The 22,144-nt window shown below is 44.2% G+C and overlaps 1 protein-coding gene across 3 annotated transcripts in view; it reads right to left on the bottom strand.

Moving 5' to 3' along the window:
- Positions 1-22,144, bottom strand: part of nrg3b (neuregulin 3b) — a 422,858-nt gene that overhangs the window by 299,896 nt on the left and 100,818 nt on the right. The window lies entirely within an intron of this gene.

Here is a 22,144-nt window from a genome sequence, read left to right as displayed (position 1 = left end):
TGTTTTTGACAGGGTTTCCTGTTAAAGCACCCCCAATATACACCAACAAAATCACTTAACATCTGCTTTTGTGGGGGCCTCCAAGCAGCCAAATACAATCTTCTACGAACGACCATTTCGCTTGTAACCTTTAGGTCCTTTCTTCGCTATAGCTCTGAATAAATATGCGAGATCCGTTCTTGCTAGCTAACAACTCAACCTTTTATCAGTTACACAGAGATGCTAAGACTTCTAATCTGATTTAATTTAAGTTAATACAGACAACGTCGGAGCGGAGTCTGCTGCTCGTATATACACGAGCTGCTCGTGCCATCTTTGTATTCTCCACGAGAGGCCTTCAGTGCTGCGTTGCTATGGTTACACTTCTCGGATTTTGAAGCGGGGCTAGCCTTCGATCTTAGGAAAATGGACGTTTTTGTACATCAATATCAAAAGAAAAATATCATATGAATATAAAATATATACATAAAAAATATATTCAATGATTGTATTAATTATTACTCACTAAACTTCCAAATGTATTATAGTAGAAGCAGGGTGAGGCACGCAATTCTCTTGCCTCAAGGTAGAGGGCGATAGTGAGTGTCGAGAACCGAAACAGGATCAGGACCCAAGTGCGTGACGTTTCTCACACAAGCCTTTATCTTACGGGAAATGGGGAGTCATGCACGTTAAGAAGCAGTCTGGCGTGGAATGACGGGAAGCCAGAGGCCGACGAGATCGATAACAATTGCCCGAGTAGATATCAGACACGTGGGGTCGATACCGGACAGGACGGGACAGACAGGATTGATATCAAAACAGGATATCGAAATTAAACAGGATAAACTAGACAGGAACGAAAACTGGAGAGAATTAGAAACAGGACAAAATAAACGGGAACAATACCGGAGAGGAAATACCAACAGGAAACAGGACATAGAAACAGGTTGGAGTCAGGGTCAAAAAAAAGGCTTGCCTAGCGTAAACTGAGGTTCGCGGACGGACTGACAACAGACCAGAGACAGGAGTGGGTTTTAATAGGGACAGGGAGCCAATCAGAGTCCGAGGCAGTTGGCGCCAAAGGAGTGGTACTTCCGTGACGAGCGATGGCGGTGTCGGGAAAGAAAAAATCGGGTCAGGACCCGGGACAGGAGCGCAAAAAAACGTGGTCAGGACCGGAAACGAGTCGAAAGCCAGGAGAGGAGAGTAGACGTTGTCAGGATCAAAAAATGTTTCGAGGCCCGGGTACAGACAGGAGCAAAAACAGGTGGGAGTCAGGATCGAAAAAGCTTGCCTAGCGTAAATTGAGGTTCGCAGACGGACTGACAACAGGTGACAGATAGAGGGTTTAAATAGTGGCCGGGAGCCAATCAGAGTCCGAGACAGTTGGCGCCAAAGGAGCGCCGAATGCGGAAGTGGGACTTCCGTGGCGAGCGATGGCGGTGTCGGGAACAGAAAAAAACGGGTCAGTAGCCGGGACAGGAGTGCAAAAAAACGTGGTCAGGATCGGAAACGAGTCGAAAGCCAGGAGAGGAGAGTACACGTTGTCGGGATCAAAAAACGGGTCGGGGTCGAAGCCGGGGTATAGACAGGAGCAAAAACAGGTGGGACTCAGGATCGAAAAAGTTTGCCTAGCGTAAACTGGGGTCCGCAGACGGACTGACAACAGGTGACAGATAGAGGGTTTAAATAGTGGCCGGGAGCCAATCAGAATCCGAGGCAGTTGCCGCCAAAGGAGCGCTGAATGCATAAGTGGGACGAGCGATGGCGGTGTCAGGAACGGAAAAAACGGGTCAGTAGCCGGGACAGGAGAGCAAGAAAAAACGTGGTCAGGATCGGAAACGAGTCGAAAGCCAGGAGAGGAGAGTCGACGTTGTCAGGATAGAAAAAAAAAAAAAACGGGTCGAAGTCAGGAGCAAAAACAGCTGGGAGTCAGGGTCAAAAAAGCTTGCCTAGCGTAAACTGAGGTTCGCAGACGGACTGACAACAGGTGACAGATAGAGGGTTTAAATAGTGGCCGGGAGCCAATCAGAGTCCGAGGCAGTTGCCGCCAAAGGAGCGCTGAATGCATAAGTGGGACGAGCGATGGCGGTGTCAGGAACGGAAAAAACGGGTCAGTAGCCGGGACAGGAGAGCAAAAAAAAACGTGGTCAGGATCGGAAACGAGTCGAAAGTCAGGAGAGGAGAGTCGACGTTGTCAGGATAAAAAAAAAAAAAAACGGGTCGAAGTCAGGAGCAAAAACAGCTGGGAGTCAGGGTCAAAAAAGCTTGCCTAGCGTAAACTGAGGTTCGCAGACGGACTGACAACAGGTGACAGATAGAGGGTTTAAATAGTGGCCGGGAGCCAATCAGAGTCCGAGGCAGTTGCCGCCAAAGGAGCGCTGAATGCATAAGTGGGACGAGCGATGGCGGTGTCAGGAACGGAAAAAACGGGTCAGTAGCCGGGACAGGAGAGCAAAAAAAAACCTGGTCAGGATCGGAAACGAGTCGAAAGCCAGGAGAGGAGAGTCGACGTTGTCAGGATAAAAAAAAAAAAAACGGGTCGAAGTCAGGAGCAAAAACAGCTGGGAGTCAGGGTCAAAAAAGCTTGCCTAGCGTAAACTGAGGTTCGCAGACGGACTGACAACAGGTGACAGATAGAGGGTTTAAATAGTGGCCGGGAGCCAATCAGAGTCCGAGGCAGTTGCCGCCAAAGGAGCGCTGAATGCATAAGTGGGACGAGCGATGGCGGTGTCAGGAACGGAAAAAACGGGTCAGTAGCCGGGACAGGAGAGCAAAAAAAAACCTGGTCAGGATCGGAAACGAGTCGAAAGCTAGGAGAGGAGAGTCGACGTTGTCAGGATTAAAAAAAAAAAAACGGGTCGAAGTCAGGAGCAAAAACAGCTGGGAGTCAGGGTCAAAAAAGCTTGCCTAGCGTAAACTGAGGTTCGCAGACGGACTGACAACAGGTGACAGATAGAGGGTTTAAATAGTGGCCGGGAGCCAATCAGAGTCCGAGGCAGTTGCCGCCAAAGGAGCGCTGAATGCATAAGTGGGACGAGCGATGGCGGTGTCAGGAACGGAAAAAACGGGTCAGTAGCCGGGACAGGAGAGCAAAAAAAAACCTGGTCAGGATCGGAAACGAGTCGAAAGCTAGGAGAGGAGAGTCGACGTTGTCAGGATAAAAAAAAAAAAAAACGGGTCGAAGTCAGGAGCAAAAAAGCTTGCCTAGCGTAAACTGAGGTTCGCAGACGGACTGACAACAGGTGACACATAGAGAGTTTAAATAGTGGCCGGGAGCCAATCAGAGGTGCTTCGTATCAGTAATCGTGACATTAATAAAAGTTCGCTCTGGAAAAAACGAGGAATTGCTATATTGTTTTTCCACTCAGATACTCCGATGTGCTGGCAAAGAAGTGCGTAGCAGCAAGTCATCATCATCATCATAATCGGGCGGCTGCAGGAAAAATGTTTACCCTCTCAAAAGCGGAGCTTACAGGAAAACAAGCGGCACTTTTGCCATGTAATTGCAGCAAATGACAAGCTGCCAAGCTCGGGGTCCTGGAAGTCTGGGGCATTATCCTTTCAGAGGATAAAGAATATACGCGCTAGCCCGGGGTTGTACACGCAAAGCTGATATAATAGTCCGTCCGGTGTATATAGAAACGATTTTAAATAAAGTTTTAAGTCAAGGTGTTACTGTCACAAACCAGGTCAGGAAACAGGACTGAGAACCCAATCGCGTAACGTTACTCTCTCCTAGCGGCTGTTTAGCGCTCGTCGATCAACGCCAGACGGAGATTTAAAGAGACGGCGTCTGTTTTTTGGAGTTGATTTTGATGCCTTTTTGTTTACAGTCAAGTTGATGTGTTTGTTTTTCGGGGTCAAAAAAAAGGCTTGCCTAGCGTAAACTGAGGTTCACGGACGGACTGACAACAGACCAGAGACAGGATTGGGTTTAAATAGGGACAGGAAGCCAATCCGAGTCCGAGGCAGTTGGCGCCAAAGGAGCGCTGAATGCGGAAGTGAGACTTCCGTGGCGAGCGATGGCGGTGTCGGGAACGGGAAAAAAACGGGTCGGGACCCGGGACAGGAGCGCAAAAAAACGTGGTCAGGACCAGAAACGAGTCGAAAGCCAGGAGAGCAGAGTAGATGTCGTCAGGATCAGACAGTAGCAAAAACAGGTGGGAGTCAGGATCGAAAATGCTTGCCTAGAGTAAACTGAGGTTCGCAGACGGACTGACACAAGGCGACAGACAGGAGTGGGTTTAAATAGTGACAGGGAGCCAATCAAAGCCCGAGGCAGTTGGCGCCAAAGGAGCGCTGAATGCGGTAGTAAGACTTCCGTGGCGAGCGATGGCGGTGTCGGGAACGGGAAAAAAACGGGTCAGGACCCGGGACAGGAGTGCAAAAATCATGGTCAGGATCGGAAACGAGTCGAAAGCCAGGAGAGGAGAGTAGACGTTGTCAGGATAAAAAAAAAAAACGGGTCGAAGTCGGGAGGAAAAACAGGTGGGAGTCAGGGTCGAAAATGCTTGCCTAGCATAAACTGAGGTTCGCAGACGGACTGACAACAGGTGACAGATGGAGTGTTTAAATAGTGGCTGGGAGCCAATCAGAGTCCGAGGCAGTTGGCGCCAATGCATAAGTGGGACTTCCGTGGCGAGCGATGGCGGTGTCGGGAACGGAAAAAAACGGGTCAGGACCGGAAACGAGTCGAAAGCCAGGAGAGGAGAGTCGACGTTGTCAGGATAAAGAGGATAAAGAATATACGCACTAGCCTGGGGTTGTACACGCATTGTATATAGAAACAATTTTAAATAAAGTTTTAAGTCAAGGTGTTACTGTCACAAACCAGGTCAGGAAACAGGACTGAGAACCCAATCGCGTAACGTTACTCTCTCCTAACAGCTGTTAGACTTAAGTGCTCGTCGATCAACGCCAGACGGAGATTTAAAGAGACAGCGTCTGTTTTTTGGGAGTTGATTTTGATGCGTCAAGGCCTTTTTTGTTTACAGTCGAGTTGATGCGTTTGTCAGCATGGAAATTTCACCGCCAGCTTTTATTTTTTGGCGCCGGGCGGATGAAGCAGCTAAATTTTGACAGAAGCTTCGGGGCCAAACAATGTTCTGGTTCGAATGCCCGAAGTCGCGTACTCTCTCTTTCTCTTGCTCTCTCTCTCTCTCTCTCTCTCTCTCTCCCTCCCTCAACTCACTGTCTCTTTTCTACTGCTGACTCTTTCTTTTTGTCGTTTCCCTTCTCTTATTCTTTGTATCTTTTTTCTTTTTTCACTTTCTTTTTCTCTCTCTATTCATTACCCCCTTCTTCTCCATTCATATCTCAGACCTGCTCCCTCTTTTTCTCATTTTTCTATTTGTCTCTCACTCTCTAACTCTTTATTTCTCTCTGTCTTGCTTTCTTTCTATTTTCTCTCTCTAATTGACACTTTTATTCTCTTTCTTTTTATTTTTTACTTTCTTTGTCACCCTCTTTCATTCCCTTTTTCGACTTCTCTCTCTTTCTCTCGTTTTCTCTGTCTCTCCCTCTCCCTCCCTCAACTCACTGTCTCTTTTCTCCTGCTGACTCTTTTTTTCTGTCGTTTCCCTTCTCTTATCCTTTTTATCTTTCTCTTTTTTCACTTTCTTTTTCCCTCTCTATTCATTCCCCCCTTCTTCTCCATTCATGTCTCTAGTCTGCTCTCTCTTTTTCTCTATTCCTCTCTCACTCTCTAACTTTTACTCTGTCTTGCTCTCTTTCTATTTTCTCTTTCTAATTTACACTTGAATTTTCTTTCTTTCTATTTTTCTCTTTCTTTCTCACCCTCTTTCTTTCCCTTTTTCAACTTCTCTCTCTCACCCTCTTTCTTTCCCTTTTTCAACTTCTCTCTCTCACCCTCTTTCTTTCCCTTTTTCAACTTCTCTCTCTCACCCTCTTTCTTTCCCTTTTTCAACTTCTCTCTCTCACCCTCTTTCTTTCCCTTTTTCAACTTCTCTCTCTCTCACCCTCTTTCTTTCCCTTTTTCAACTTCTCTCTCTCTCTCACCCTCTTTCTTTCCCTTTTTCAACTTCTTTCTCTCTCACCCTCTTTCTTTCCCTTTTTCAACTTCTCTCTCTCACCCTCTTTCTTTCCCTTTTTCAACCTCTCTCTCTCACCCTCTTTCTTTCCCTTTTTCAACCTCTCTCTCTCTCTCACCCTCTTTCTTTCCCTTTTTCAACTTCTTTCTCACCCTCTTTCTTTCCCTTTTTCAACTTCTCTCTCTCTCTCTCTCTCTCTCTCTCTCTCTCTCTCTCTCTCTCTCTCTCTCTCTCTCTCTCTCTCTCTCTCTCTCTCTCTCTCTCTCTCTCTCTCTCTCTCTCTCTCTCGCTCTCTCTCTCTCTCTCTCTCTCGCTCTCACTCTCTCTCGCTCTCACTCGCTCTCACTCTCTCCCTCCCTCCCTCTCCCTCGCCTCACTTTGTCTCTTTTTCTCCTGCTCACTCCTTTTCTTTCTGTCGTTTCACTTCTCTTATTTCTTATTTCCACATTCCTTTTCCCTCTATTTTCATTTCCCCCTTCTTCTGCATTCATCTCTCTTTTTCTCTCACTGTTACTCTGTCTCCCTTGTTCTCCCTATCTGTTTATCACTCTCTTTCCCTCCCTCTCTTCCTCTGTCTTTTTCTCCCTCTCTCTTTCTCTTGAATTTACTAGTCAGGCCCTCCGTGAGATTTTTTTTATCTCATTTGTGGCCCCCAGCTAAAACGAGTTGGACATCCTTGTTGTAGGGTCTGTGTTGCCTATACCAAACGTCTACAAAGATTAAAAGATTGAGTGATGTAATGCATAGACTACTCGACATATGTCTATGTTTTGGATTATCTGAAGTCGGGAACATTTGGTCCCCATAGGAGGAAATGAGATTTCCAATCAGTTGTATTATCAGTACAGTTCATTTTAAAAGCCTTAAACATACTACGCGTCGTATCGTTTTCATTCAACGTGTGTAGAATATCGTGTTATACAAGCGTTGCCATATTGAAACTGCCACGACCAGAACGGAATCAGGACCCAATTGCGTAACGTTTACCACAAGTTTTATTGAAAGAGGGAAATACACGAGACAAATATATCATAGGATTACTGTCAGTCCCCCTTTGTCAGTCCGTCTGGGAATCTCCGTGATACAAGGCAAGCGTTTTTTGACACTGACTCTCAGCTGTGCCGTTTTTTTGCTCCTGATTATCTCCGGCTACGACCCGTTTTGATCCTGACCATGTCCGCTCTTCCGTCCGGACTTGCGACCCGTTTTTGATCCCGACCACGTCTGCTCTCCCGTCCCGACTTACGACCCTTTTTGGATCCCAACCACGTCTGCTATTTTGTCCCGACTTACGACCCGTTTTTAATCCCGACCACGTCTGCTGCCACGTCCCGACTTACGACCCGTTTTTGACCCTGACCATGTTTGCTCTCCTGTCCCGGCTAACAACCCGCTTTTGATCCCGCCCACGTCTCCTCTCCCGTCCTGACTTACGACCCGTTTTTGTACCCGACCACGTCTCCTCTCCTGTCCCGACTTAAGACCTGTTTTTGATCCCGACCACGTCCGCTCTCCCGTCCCGACTTATGACCCCTTTTTGATTACGCCCACGTCTGCTCTCCCGTCCCGACTTACGACCCGTTTTTGATCCCGACCACATCCGCTCTCCCGTCCCGACTTACGACCTGTTTTTGATCCCGACCATGTCTCCTCTCCCGTCCAGACTTACGACCCGTTTTTGATCCCGACCACGTCTGCTCTCCCATTCTGGTTTACGACTCAATCCCAACCGCAACCACTTTTTTTCCTTTGTTTCTTTCTTTCTTTTTTCTGAATTTTTCCATTTTTTCTCTTCCTTTTGTTTCTTTTTTTCCCAGCTTTTTAATCCTTTTTTAAGTTGGTATTTTTTTCTATTTTTTTTCTATTCCCCCCTTCCTTTAAGACATTTTGTGCATAATTTTACAAAACATTTGGTCATGTTGGGATTAAAGAAGCAAAAACAACCCGAAGAGCCGTTTAGGACCCGAAAGAGCCGGTTCTCTTTAGTGAGCCGAGCCGAAGAAGCCGGTTCTTGAAAAACTCTACTGACTTTACTCAATTTCGTTCGACATTGACTTCAAAAGACCGCATTTAGAACACAGCGTCAGGGAAACCCGTGTATTTTTATATTCATGCACTGTAACTTTAACTAAATTAGCTTCTTAATTATCAATTCCGAGCCCTGATTTTTGTGAGCTGGCTAGATTTTCTTGTGCATAGAAAAGCTCTGAGTTTTGTTTGAAATACCCTTTAATTCATGTGTTTCTTTAGCTTTGTGTTTTTCAATTGTGGGATTTTTTTGGTCAACTTGATCTTAAATTTGATCTCAAAAGGCATTTCAAAAGTCCTGAGTTTAACTAGCCTTTAGCCGGAAATATTGTAGGAGTGAAACACTGCTTGAAGGTACAATCAACGACTTATATATGTTATATATCTATCTTTTACCATTATATGGAGCTTTATTATCTACACAAATACCGTATTTTCCGCACTATAGGGCGCACCCCCAAAAAATAGTTTTTGGTCCTATATCTTACGCACCGGATTATAAGGTGCTACAATGGGAACATGGACAAAACAGTCAGATCGTGCAAACTTATTACCCCCTTTACATTCCCAAACCCTGAAAAGTAGCAAATACGTGTCGTAGACACGTGCGGATGCGGTGTCCGTACGATGTCACTCAAATGCATCGTTCCATCATGCGGAAGGTTAAAGTCTTGGGATTCAAGAAATGCCAACCATTCCTTAGTTTCTATTTTCTTTTTCGCTCGGAACTTTATTGTGAATATGACAATAAACACTTGGAATTGAGTTTAATTTAAAAATAGACCCATCACAGAAACAAATATATCACTCTGAAACAAGATACTGGGAAAATATATAGCCGGAGTAGCTCACCAAAGTCGTTGCGTTCAATAATAATGTGCAACCATTGTCCTCTTATATCCGTGAGGGTAGTAAATCCTGGAGAGTAAAATGTTTACAAATACAGACTAATGAAACCTGTTTCTTTATGGCGTACTTTAGCTAGCTTGCTAAGCTTGCTACTCCATCGCTAAACTCAACCAATTGCAGGGTTTGTTTTGGCCATCTAGCCAATCCGAGGCTCCGAATAACTTTAGCCAATATTGATCGATTTAACGGATGATTGACACATCTTTTTCGGCCAATTGCAGGGTTTGTTTCTGCCCTCAAGCCAATCCGAGGCTCCGAATAACTTTAGCCAATAGCGATCGATTCAAATGATGATTGACACATTGGTCAGCCAATGAAACGCCGGTAAATAAATCTCAGCATACATTGCGGACGACTTGGCCTACGGGGGAAAATCGAGTCTGCGGCTGCAAGTTAGTTGGAAGACTTTGTGATTTAATATTGATCCATATATAAGGCGCACTGTATTATAAGGCGCATGGTCAGCTTTTGAAAAAAATTAAGTCTTTTAGGTGCGCCTTATAGTGCGGAAAATACGGTAATTATCGTTTAGGTACACAATATTTTTACATTTTTTTTTTGTATGAACTCATCTTATCTCATTAGCCGTACTGCTTATCCTCATAAGGGTCGCGGGGGGGCTGGAGCCCATCCCAGCCATCCCCAGGCAGTGTGCAGGGGACATCCTGAACTGGTCGCCAGCCAATCACAGGGCACACAGGGACAGCATGCCATTATATACGGTATTTAAAGTGGTTTTTGTTCCAGCCCTTCCTCATTCCTTCAATAAAACTTGTGGTAAACGTTACGCAAGTGGGTTCTGTCTCCCTCCTGGTCTTGACACTATATTATTTCATCAAATCTCCACAGCACAAAAAACACAGAACAGGGTGAAAATATCGTCCGATTTTTGAATTTTTAACACTCTCACACTTCTAGGCGTTTCTCAGCCGAAACCTCGGGCACAATCTTCCACCCACTTGATCATTATCCCGAGTAAAAAAGTGCAGGGCCGCACTCCCTGCGGAGAAAGTCATGCTGTGGTGGCGAAAGCCGGGCACGCCGCGTTCCCTCCGAGCAACTTCAGGGAGAATTCTTCACGGTCTTACTTTACTTTTTCCATAAAAATGTTTTTATCATTGACATTCTTAAGTCTCATCTCATCTCATTAGCTGCACCACTTATCCTCAGTAGGGTCGCGGGGGTGCTGGAGCCCATCCCAGCAATCATCGGGCAGTGGGCAGGGGACACCCTGAACTGGTTGCCAGCCAATCGCAGGGCACACGGGGACAGACAACTCGCTCGCCCATTCACACCTAGGGACAATTTGGACCGGCCAATCCACCTAAAATGCGTGTTTTTTGAAATGTGGGAGGAAACCGGAGTGCCCGGAGGAAACCCATGAAGCACGGGGAGAACATACAAACTCCGCACAGGAAGTCTGGAGCTGTGTCAGGATTTTTGATGTATCCGTCCAAAAATTTAAACTATACAGTGTCTAAGGCAAGGGTTAGCAACACAACATTTGAAAAGTGCTATCATCCGCCCCCCAAAAATAGCAATTACAGTAATCCCTCGGTTATCACGGTTAGTGGGGACCGAGAGCACCCGCGAAAAATGAAAATCAGCAAAGTAGCGGCGCCCCTTCAAAAATGCTTAAAAAAACGTATACAGGTATACAGTATACCCTTCTGTATACAGTACACCATACAGAATACAGGTAGAGAGAGAGAGAGAGAGAGAGAGAGAGAGAGAGAGAGAGAGAAATTCATGTTATAACAAAAAATAAAAATATAATAAAAATTAATATCAATAGCTATCTAGATCTAAATTTCTAGAGCTATATTTATATATCTATCTAATCTATATGTAGAGAGAGAGAGAGAGAGAGAGAGTGAGAGAGAGGGAGAAAGAGAGAGAAAGAGAGAAAGAGGGAGAAAGAGAGAAAGAGAGAGAGAGACAGAGACAGAGACAGAGACAGAGACAGAGAGAGAGAGAGAGAGAGAGAGAGAGAGAGACCCAAAGGCCGCTGAACCCCAATCTAAGGTAAAGAATGTGTCATGATTACAGATGTGAGGCACCTGTCACCCGTTGTCAGTCCGTCTGCAAACCTCAGCTCACGCTAGGCAAGCCTTTTCGACCCTGACTCTTCGATTCCTGTTTGATTCCCGGCTCCGACCCCTTTTCTGAACTTGATTACGTTTTTGCTCCCCCGTCCCAACTATCGATCTGTTTTTTATTTTTAAATTTAAGACAAACTTACGCAAGTGGGTCCTGTCTTCGTTCCAATCCTGACAGAACGGCGCACAAGATCGAAATGCAACGCTACTGATAATTGTTACGGTTTTGTCATTCGGCAGGGGCTCGTGATGATTCACACAGTCGGCACTTCCAAATGTTTCATTAGCGCAATATGCTATTTTATGACACGCAGTCAATGACCCTCGAGAAGGAAGGGAGAAAAAAAAACGCAGCTTTGTGACAAACGACGCCGTCCGGAGCGTGAAAAATCGTTCGTTTGGGCTTGTCTACAGGCAAAATGGTGGATAGGATTACATTATCGCTAACAATTTTTAATGGAGCCATTTGTTAGCCCTCCCGACGTTATAAACGATCTGATTGTTTTTCGCTATTTTTTTAAATTTCCTAGAAAAATGGCTTTAACACTCTTAACCAAAGATCCCTTTCATTTTCCTTACGGGTCTTAGCGTTCACACAAAGTCGGTGAGAGACCCATCAGAGAAACATCGAGATCACTCTGAAACAAGATACTGGGAAAATATATAGCCGGAGTAGCTCACCAAAGTCGTTGCGTTCAATAATAATGTGCAACCATTGTCCTCTTATATCCGTGAGTGTAGAAACAACAGTGAGCAACGGCAATCCCAAGTGTGGCAACTGAGTCATTATCAAACATGTCCAAAAGGATTCATAATTATTTGAATGCAACACAAACTTTTTCTTCTTTTTTCCGTTTTTTTTTTCTACTTTTTTTAATTCCTTTAGAAAAATCTCATTGTGTTTATTTTTTTCCAAGCTGTTACTTTTTTTGTTCTCTATTTACTTTTTTCCTACGTTTCTTTATTTCCTTTTTTTCTGTCTTTTTTCTACATTTTGCCTTTTTTTTTCTCTTTCTTTTGTTTCGTTCTTTCTTCAGCTTTTCACTACTTTTTCATTGTGGTATTTTTTTCTTTTTTTGATCTATTCCCCCCTTCTTTTAAATCATGGGAGGTCGCTGGTTCGCGCCTCGGCCGAGTCATACCTAAGACTTATAACATGGGTAAATGGCGGCGCCCTCTGTTGGCTGTGGCTGCATCGGCTCGCTACAACGGGTCAGGTGTAATCGACATTTTGTTCTGTGTACATTGTTACACAGAATGACAATACAAGGAAATTATTATTATTATATTATTTTGTGCATACATTTACATCATATTTGGTCGTGTAGGGATGAAAGAAGCAAAAACAACCCGAAGAGCCGTTTCGGTCCCAAAAGAGCCGGTTCCTTTTAGTGAGCCGAGCCGAAGAAGCCGGTTCTCGACAAACTCTACTAACTTTACTCAACTTCGTTCTACTTCGACTCGACTTCAAAATACCGCATTTAGGACACAACGTCAGGGGAACCCGTGTATTTTTACCTTCATGCACTGTAAGCTTCTTAATTAGTACTTTTGAGCCCTGATTTTTGTGCGCTGGCTAGATTTTCTTGTGCGCAGCTTAGAGGGAACACTGCTCTTAACTGAAGGAGGAAGACAAATAGTAAATAGCATATTGACATTGATTGGGGACACAGGATTTGGCTTTATTATCATTTCATACATTTGATGAAATAAAATGTAAAGAATGAGCTTTTTTCTAGAGAGCCTGTTTGGCAGTTTTTTTCAATTTTGTCCGAAAAGATATGATGTGGCTCTCTCTGTTTCTTTTCAAAATATTTTTTGCTTTTAGTTCCTGACCCTTGGTATAGAGACTCCCTCTTGCACTCTACTCTGACACGGCATCAAAAGAGAACAAAAAACGAAAATCTATATCCCGTCATCCGGGACCCGTGACCCTGCTTGGACCCAGGGCGAGCGCAGGGGTGCGCCCTTGATGCCTTATCTTTCATTAGCGCACTTCTAACCTTTGGACCACTGACAGTTTGACGGTGGATCGGCGTGAAGCCACTCCGGCTGTCTCTACCCATTCCTTTCATCACGCGCCGAAACTGAATTATAGATGATCGCAGTCGAGCAGAGGAGTGGCTTCGCAAATGGCGGTATTATTAACGTCGGGTTCGGGGAGACTACCAAATTGCTTTTCATTAATTCACTGACAGAAGCATTGAGTGGCAAACAATACCATCCATCCATTATCTGCACCGCTTATCATCAGTAGGGCCGCGGGGGTGCCGGAGCCCATCCCGGCTATCTTCGGGCAGTGGGTAAGGGACACCCTGAACTGGTTGCCAGCCTATCGCATGGGCAGGGTTGGGTAGCGTTACTTGAACTGGATTACTTTCAATGACTTTTTGATGACTCCAATACCAAATATGCTAATAAAAGACAAAAGAAACTAAATATGAATCAAATGACGACTCACAACACGCGGTAAGTTTTCTCTCCTGGCTTTGATCTCTTTGATCTCCGGCAATTATTAGCATATTTGGTATTGGAGTAGGGTTACTTTAACGTGAGAGCAGATATCGGACGGATGGGGTCGATATTGGACAGGACGGGACAGACAGGATTGATATCAAAACAGGATATCAATGTTAAACAGGACAAACTATGCGGGAACGAAACTGGAGATCGATAATAAACAGGACAAAAATAGATGGGAAGGATACCGGAAAGGAAACAGAGTCAGGAAACCGGACAGAGTCAAAACACACATCTTGCGGGGCAGAGATTCGTTGACGGACTGACAAACAGTGAGTGAGAGTGTGCCGCTTATTCTTTTTTTCGCCAGCACTTAGGATAAAGGACAGGTGCTCTTTTCCATAATGCATGCGCTCTAAATACAAAACATTGACTATGGAATTATTCATTGTCAGGACCAGTCGCCGGGACAGGAGAGCAAAAAAAGTGGTCGGGATCGGAAACAAGTCGAAAGCCGGGAGAGGAGAGTAGACGTGGTCGGGATCAAAAACGGATCGTTATTCGGGACGGGAGAACAGACATGGTCGAGATCAAAACAGGTCTTCATTCGAGACGGGTGAGCAGACGTGGTCGAGATCAAAACAGATCGTAGCGGGAGACAAACGGGAGCAAAAAACGGGATGGGCGAAAAACGGACGGACCGACAAAAGGGGACTGACAGGACAGAGTTTAAACACTGACAGGGAGCCAATCGGTCAACAAGCTGCAGCTGCCGCCACACGGGCGGGGCCAATTGGGCGCCATGGCAACCGAGACAATATATTCATCCTGGAGCGCCAAAACATTGTAATCAATGACAATAAAGATAATTCTAATCCCGACCAAATTTGATCGTCGACGCAGCAGCAAAACAACCTGAAAAAATGTCGACTCCTCATTTCCCGACTCGTTTTTTTCGTTCATTTCAATAGATATTGTTAGCCGACCACGGACTACTTGCACCTCTGACTGAATGCAATAATCCACAAACTGCCAGCCAAGCAAATGGCCGCCTACATCAATTTCAAAGAGAATTCGTTGACATTCAGCGCTTCATTCCGGAAGAAGCCCCGATAAATATTTGATGCCACGTTAAAGGAATATGCATCTAATATAAAGGCAAAGACAAGGATAATGAAAATAACACTGTAAAAATCAAAATCAAACCATGGGCATAACCTGCCCAATTTCTGGGGGTGACAGAGAAGGATAGGCTTAAACATGATGAATACGCTTAACATTATTTATAATATTGTATAAAAACATGTTCATATGTTTATTTTCCTCAAAGCCGGACGTTAAGTCTGGAAAGAGATAACGGACCCATGTGTGTCACTCTCCTTTTGTCAGTCCGTCTGTGAACCTCCGTGTATACTAGGCAAGCCTTTTTCGACCCTGACTCCCGCCTGTCCAGTTTTTGCTCCCGTTTGTCTCCGGCTACGACCTGTTTTGATCCGGACCACGTCTGCTCTCCCGTCCCGGCATACGACCCGTTTTTGATCCCGACCACGTCTGCTCTCCCGTCCATGCTTTCGACCCATTTCTGTCACCGACCACGTTTTTGCTCTCCTGCCCCGAGAATCAACTGTTTTTTCCGTCCCTGACAACGCTTTAGTGTCATAATTACCTGTGTGATCACTTGTGCCCGCTCTTTTGGCTCCAACCACTGCAGGCTCTGATTGGCTCCCTGTCCCTATTTAAATCCAGTCCAGTCCATCCCCTGTGGTCAGTCCGTCTGTGAACCTCTGTTTATACAAGGCAAGCCTTTTTTCGACCCTGACTCCCGCCTGTCCAGTTTTTGCTCCCGTTTGTCTCCGGCTACGACCTGTTTTGATCCGGACAACGTCTGCTCTCCCGTCCAGACTTATGACACGTTTTTGATCCTGACCACGTTTGCTCTCCCGTCCCGGCTTACGACCCGTTTCTGTCCCCGACCACGTTTTTGTTCTCCTGCCCCGAGAATCAACTGTTTTTTCCGTCCCTGACACCGCTTTAGTGTCATGATTACCTGTGTGATCACTTGTGCCCGCTCTTTTGGCGCCCACCACAGCTGGCTCTGATTGGCGCCCTGTCCCTATTTAAATCCAGTCCTGTCAATCCCCTGTGGTCAGTCCGTCTGTGAACCTCTGTTTTTACAAGGCAAGCCTTTTTCGACCCTTGACTCCCAGCTATCCTATTTTTGCTCCCGTCTGTCTCCGGCTACGACCTGTTTTAACGCCGACCAAGTCTGTTCTACCGCCCCGACTTATGACCTATTTTTAAACCTGACCACGTCTGCTCTCCCGTCCCGGCTTACAATCCGTTTCTGACCCCGACCAAGTTTTTGCTCTCCTGTCCCGGCTACCAACCGGTTTTTCTGCCCCTGACACCGCCATCGCTTGCTACGGCAGATCCACTTCCGTGTTCGGATCACAATCCAAGTACGAGAGCGACTTGCTTTCCGCGATCGTGGGCGCAGCCCTTCCTCTTTCCTTCAATAAAACTTTTGGTAACTGTTACTTAATAGGGACCTGTTTCCGTTCTGGTCCTGACAATGTGGGGGAGGTAGGAACTAGAAGCGAGGGGTGCTCAAAACCATTATGCTATTTATTAAACTCATCTGTGCCAAAGTAACAACTGAATAAAGGGGCAGAAAAAAAATGACATGTCCAAATAAACCTGACAAAGCTTTATACCCTCTACACCTCCGACCCACAAACACAATCATTAAGTTCGGCCTCATCTCTGAAGGGGACGAGGCGGCGTACAGGGATGAGGTGGAGTCACTGTCAACGTGGTGTTCGGAAAACCACCTCATACTGAACACCACAAAAACAAAAGAACAGATATCTGATGACCTCTCCTGGTCTGCAAACACCAGAGCGGTGGTAGGGAAGGCCCAGCAGCGACTGCATTTCCTGAGAGTGCTCAGGAAAAAACAGCTAAAACAGCAGCTGCAGGTGTCCTTTTACAAAGCCACAACATCCTACATGCCGACAATTCTTGTTGAAATATTGTGTAAATTATAACTATAACCTTATCTTCTCTGTTCCTTTATCTTCTTGGTTGTTTACCTCACTGTGAGTGTGTGAAACTGGAGTGTCATGCCCAATTTCGTTGTCACAATATGTTAACCCATTTTGTAACAATGACAATGAAGGCATATTCTATTCTATTCTATAAGAAACAACGACCGCAACTGGGAATGGAAAGTGCAATGAGGAAAGTGGTGTTGCGATGAAATGACAAAGTTTGTTGATCAAAATATCATTTAAAAGGGTGAAGGATAATTGGGCACAGGTGTGTGATAATTAGACACACTTGTGCCCAGTTCAAACCCGAGTTGGGGCCCTTTCGTGGTAGGGGGTATATCGGGCCCAAACAGATGTAAAATATACTTTTTTCTTGAATGCTTCTCGACAAATACATGTGTTTACGATTATTAGAAAAGTCCGTCCATACGACCAAAGAATTGGCAAATATAGGCGAAGTAAAAAGGTGTGTTAACAAAAATGTAAACAATGCAGGATTGTTAATATTCCCCTGCCCTTAGATGGTTCATTCTATTTCATTTCTAGCACCTTTCCTGCCCCCCTTCCTGCTTTTCTTGTGTGTGTGTGTATATACGCTATTAGATATATATGAGTAAAGAGCGATAACCAGGACCAATCAGCAAAAAAAGGGAGTCATCCAGTCTTCCCGGGAACCAACAACAACAAAGCCATGGCAACAAACACCAACCCAGCTGGGGTGAAAAAAAAAAAAAAAAATATCACAGCAAGCTAGCCAGCTGCTAATGAGGGCTAACTGGGACCAATCGGCAGAAAAACGGAAGCCTGGTTGACTGAAAAAATGCAGTAAGCAGCCAGGCTACCTGGGAACCAACAACGATAAAACAGTTGCGACCACAAACATAAACCAACCCGAGGAAAATAAAAAAGGCAGGCAAGCTAGCCAGCCAACTGCTAACGGGGCTATCCGAGACCAAAGAAAACTGGAAGCTTTCGGCAGTCCTGACACTAAGAGGGAGCTATCCAGACAATATTACACCAATTGCAAGACACGCGGCAAAAAACACAAAGGAAAAGCCACAATCGTCTACCTAAATGGTGGCAAAGGGAAAAAAGGGAACACACACTACAGCAGGGGTGTCAAACTCATTTTACCTCGGGGGCCACACGATAGAACAAAGATTCTTTCGGGGGCCAGACTAGAATATTAGAGAGAAACAAAAAGGGAGAAAGAAAAAGAGAGAAAGAAATAAGACAAAGTGAAGGAGAGAAAAAGAGAGAGGGTGGCACAATGAAAGAGAAAGGGAGAAAGAGAGAGAAGAGAGAGGGAGAAAGAAAAAGAGAGAAATAAATAAGACAAAGTGAAGGAGAGAAAAAGGGAGAGGGTGGCACAATGAAAGAGAAAGGGAGAAAGAGAGAGAATGTGGGAAACAAAAAAGATATAAAGACAAATAGTGAGAGAGGGGGGAAGAAAGAGAGAGAAAGAATGATATCTAAAGATGAATAGAAAGAGAGAAAGAGGGAAAGAGAGAAAAGAGAGGGAGAGAAAGAAAATGGGAGGAGAGAAGGGGAAAGCAGGAGAGAGAGAAAAGGAAAAATGGAATAGAGAGCAAAAGAAGGTAAAAAGACACAGAGAGAGAAAGAGACAAAGAGAAACAAAGAAAAAGAGACACAGAAAGTGAAAGAGAGAGAGACACAGAGTGAGAGAAAAAGGGAGGAAAAGAGAGAGCGAGAGAGAGAAAGAAATAGATTCAAGTACACCGTCTTTGTGAGACGCACCTGGCTTTGGCAACATCAAGTGGACATATTTAGACCTGCAGCTCGTTTTCCTCATTCGCTTCTCTGAGCGTTGTCTCACGGGCCGGATTCAATCCCTTAACGGGCCTGATCTGGCCCCCGGGCCGCATGTTTGACACCCCTGCACTACAGCATGAAAATTTACAACATGCAACTTTTGGAAATCGAAGCAGACAAAAATATATTCAAGCAGAGGAGAGCTTTTACTACAGTCGCCATCCGTTTTGGACCCGTGTCTTAAGTTAATTTTACGGCACCCACCATTTTGAAATGTCTTCTTTTCATCCGGTGACATCACCGCTCTAGAGGATGAGGTATATCGGTCAATTTCTCCTTTTCCCAGCTTTTGGAATATTCTGCAACTCATCTGCATGATAATGGTGAGGAACATTCCACGTTCTCTTCCCGAATGAAAAAAATAATGGTATTTTATGATCCCTTTAAGTGAAATGAAAACAAATACCGTAAATTCCAGACTATAAACCGCTACTTTTTTCCCAAACCTTCAAGTGATGCGGCCAATTTATGTCATTTTTCTAACGGCCGCCAGCGGCGCTCGAGGTACAAAAGGTAAGATTTAGACCGGTGGAATATATGCGCAGAGGAAGACTGCAACTTCTTAGCTTGTGCACAAATTAAATTAGCGTAGACATATCCTCATCATGCAAATTGCAAAAAGAAAGGCACATGACGTAGCTTTCGAGCTAAAAGCAAACGAGCAGTCCGATAAAGAAGGAAACAGAGCTACTGCACGTGAACTTCACTTTGCGAGCGTGTTGCTAGCGTCAGGAAGATGAGGACGGCTTACCAGGACTTCTACAAGTAGGGTATTTTTTTTTAACTGACCCGTTTACTGTGTTGCGAGCGTGTTGCTAGTAACGCTTTGCTACCCTTCACAGGCACGGTTTGGGATAAAAGTTATAATATTATAATTAAAGCTTTGAAAACTCTCTCGGTGTACCGTCTTTCTTGGTAATTATGTGTAACCCATGTATAATATGTATTTGCACCTGTATATTTTTGTAATGTATTTATTTGAGACACTTATTCTGATATGTTTTGTGAATTAAAAAAGAGGGGCGGAGCAAACGCGGGCAGACGGGAAGTGGGGTAAGGGTGAGTGAGACCTGCTGCTGCGGCGGACAATAGTAGATATATATTTTTCCCACCGTTACCTTTGGAAATATAGACTTTTTTTCCTTGGATTAGTTTCAACGGGTACCCGGACTCTGCAGGTCTGCATTAAACGTTAAGTACCGGTATCATTTTCTGTTCATTTTCATTTTGGACTGTGTATTATATATTCAGTTACAATCGCGGGACTCAAAGCCGGATTTGGGCTCAATTTGTGATTGTGTTACATGTTTTAGTGTGGGCGCATTCGACTTATATACTGGTGCGGCTTGTGTAAGTACAAAATCGATTTTCCTCTTAAAATGTGGTGGGTGCCGCTTATAATCAGGTGCGCTCTATAGTCCGGAATTTACGGTAAATGTAACCAATCACCCCTGAATAAAATGACAAAATGAAATGAAAATAAAATGATCTGCATTTCTATAGCGCTTTTCAAGTCAATGACTTCCCAAAGCGCTTTACAATGTGCTCCACATGTAAGGCGCTAACCTGCTTATTGGGGGTATTAGGGGTTCAGTGTCTTACCCAAGGACACTTCGACATGTAACACGGACGAGCCGGGATTTCGAACTGGGATCCTTTGATCCCAAGATGACCCCTAAAAATCAAACCCAAAACAAAAACCCAAAACAAAAACCCAAAACGAAAACCCAAAACAAAAACCCAAAACAAAAACCCAAAACGAAAACCCAAAACAAAAACCCAAAACAAAATCCCAAGACAAAAACCCAAGACAAAAACCCAAAACAAAAACCCAAAACAAAAACCCAAAACAAAAACCCAAAACAAAAACCCAAAACACAAACCCAAAACACAAACCCAAAACACAAACCCAAAACAAAAACCCAAAACAAAAACCCAAAACAAAAACCCGAAACAAAAACCCGAAACAAAAACCCGAAACAAAAACCCGAAACAAAAACCCGAAACAAAAACCCGAAACAAAAACCCGAAACAAAAACCCGAAACAAAAACCCAAAACAAAAACCCAAAACAAAAACCCAAACCAAAAACGCGAAACAAAAACGCGAAACAAAAACCCGAAACAAAAACCCGAAACAAAAACCCAAAACACAAACCCAAAACACAAACATAAAACACAAACATAAAACAAAAACCCAAAACAAAAACCCAAAACAAAAACCCAAGACAAAAACCCAAAACAAAAACCCAAAACAAAAACCCAAACCAAAAACCCAAACCAAAAACCCCAAACAAAAACCACAGACAAAAACCCAAGACAAAAACCCAAAACAAAAACCCAAACCAAAAACCCAAACCAAAAACCCAAACCAAAAACCCAAACCAAAAACGCAAACCAAAAACCCAAACCAAAAACCCAAACCAAAAACCCAAACCAAAAACCCAAACCAAAAACCCAAACCAAAAACCCAAACCAAAAACCCAAACCAAAAACCCAAACCAAAAACCCAAACCAAAAACCCAAACCAAAAACCCAAACCAAAAACCCAAACCAAAAACCCAAACCAAAAACCCAAACCAAAAACCCAAAACAAAAACCCAAAACGAAAACCCAAAACGAAAACCCAAAACGAAAACCCAAGACGAAAACCCAAACCGAAAACCCAAACCGAAAACCCAAACCGAAAACCCAAACCAAAAACCCAAACCAAAAACCCAAACCAAAAACCCAAACCAAAAACCCAAATTAAAAACCCAAACCAAAAACGCAAAACAAAAACCCAAACCAAAAAACCCAAAACGAAAACCCAAGACGAAAACCCAAACCGAAAACCCAAACCGAAAACCCAAACCGAAAACCCAAAACGAAAACCCAAACCGAAAACCCAAACCGAAAACCCAAACCGAAAACCCAAACCAAAAACCCAAAACAAAAACCCAAACCAAAAAACCCAAAACAAAAACCCAAACCAAAAAACCCAAACCAAAAAACCCAAAACGAAAACCCAAACCGAAAACCCAAACCGAAAACCCAAACCGAAAACCCAAACCGAAAACCCAAACCAAAAACCCAAACCAAAAACCCAAACCAAAAACCCAAACCAAAAACCCAAAACAAAAACCCAAACCAAAAACCCAAACCAAAAACCCAAACCAAAAACCCAAACCAAAAACCCAAACCAAAAACCCAAACCAAAAACCCAAACCAAAAACCCAAACCAAAAACCCAAACCAAAAACCCAAAACAAAGACCCCAAACAATGACCCCAAAACAAAAACCCAAAACAAAAACCCAAACCAAAAACCCAAACCAAAAACCCAAACCAAAAACCCAAACCAAAAACCCAAACCGAAAACCCAAACCGAAAACCCAAACCGAAAACCCAAACCGAAAACCCAAACCGAAAACCCAAACCGAAAACCCAAACCGAAAACCCAAACCGAAAACCCAAACCGAAAACCCAAACCGAAAACCCAAACCGAAAACCCAAACCGAAAACCCAAACCAAAAACCCAAACCAAAAACCCAAACCAAAAACCCAAACCAAAAACCCAAACCAAAAACCCAAACCAAAAATCCAAACCAAAAACCCAAACCAAAAACCCAAAACAAAAACCCAAACCAAAAACCCAAACCAAAAACCCAAAACAAAAACCCAAAACAAAAACCCAAAACAAAAACCCAAACCAAAAACCCACAACAAAAACCCAAAACAAAAACCCAAAACAA

Source organism: Urocampus carinirostris, chromosome 19, assembly GCF_059441175.1.
Source record: "Urocampus carinirostris isolate Australia breed hairy pipefish chromosome 19, RoL_Ucar_1.0, whole genome shotgun sequence".
NCBI lineage: Eukaryota > Metazoa > Chordata > Actinopteri > Syngnathiformes > Syngnathidae > Urocampus > Urocampus carinirostris.
Note: the sequence above shows the minus strand (reverse complement) of the source record. Positions and strands in the feature narration are given on the sequence as shown.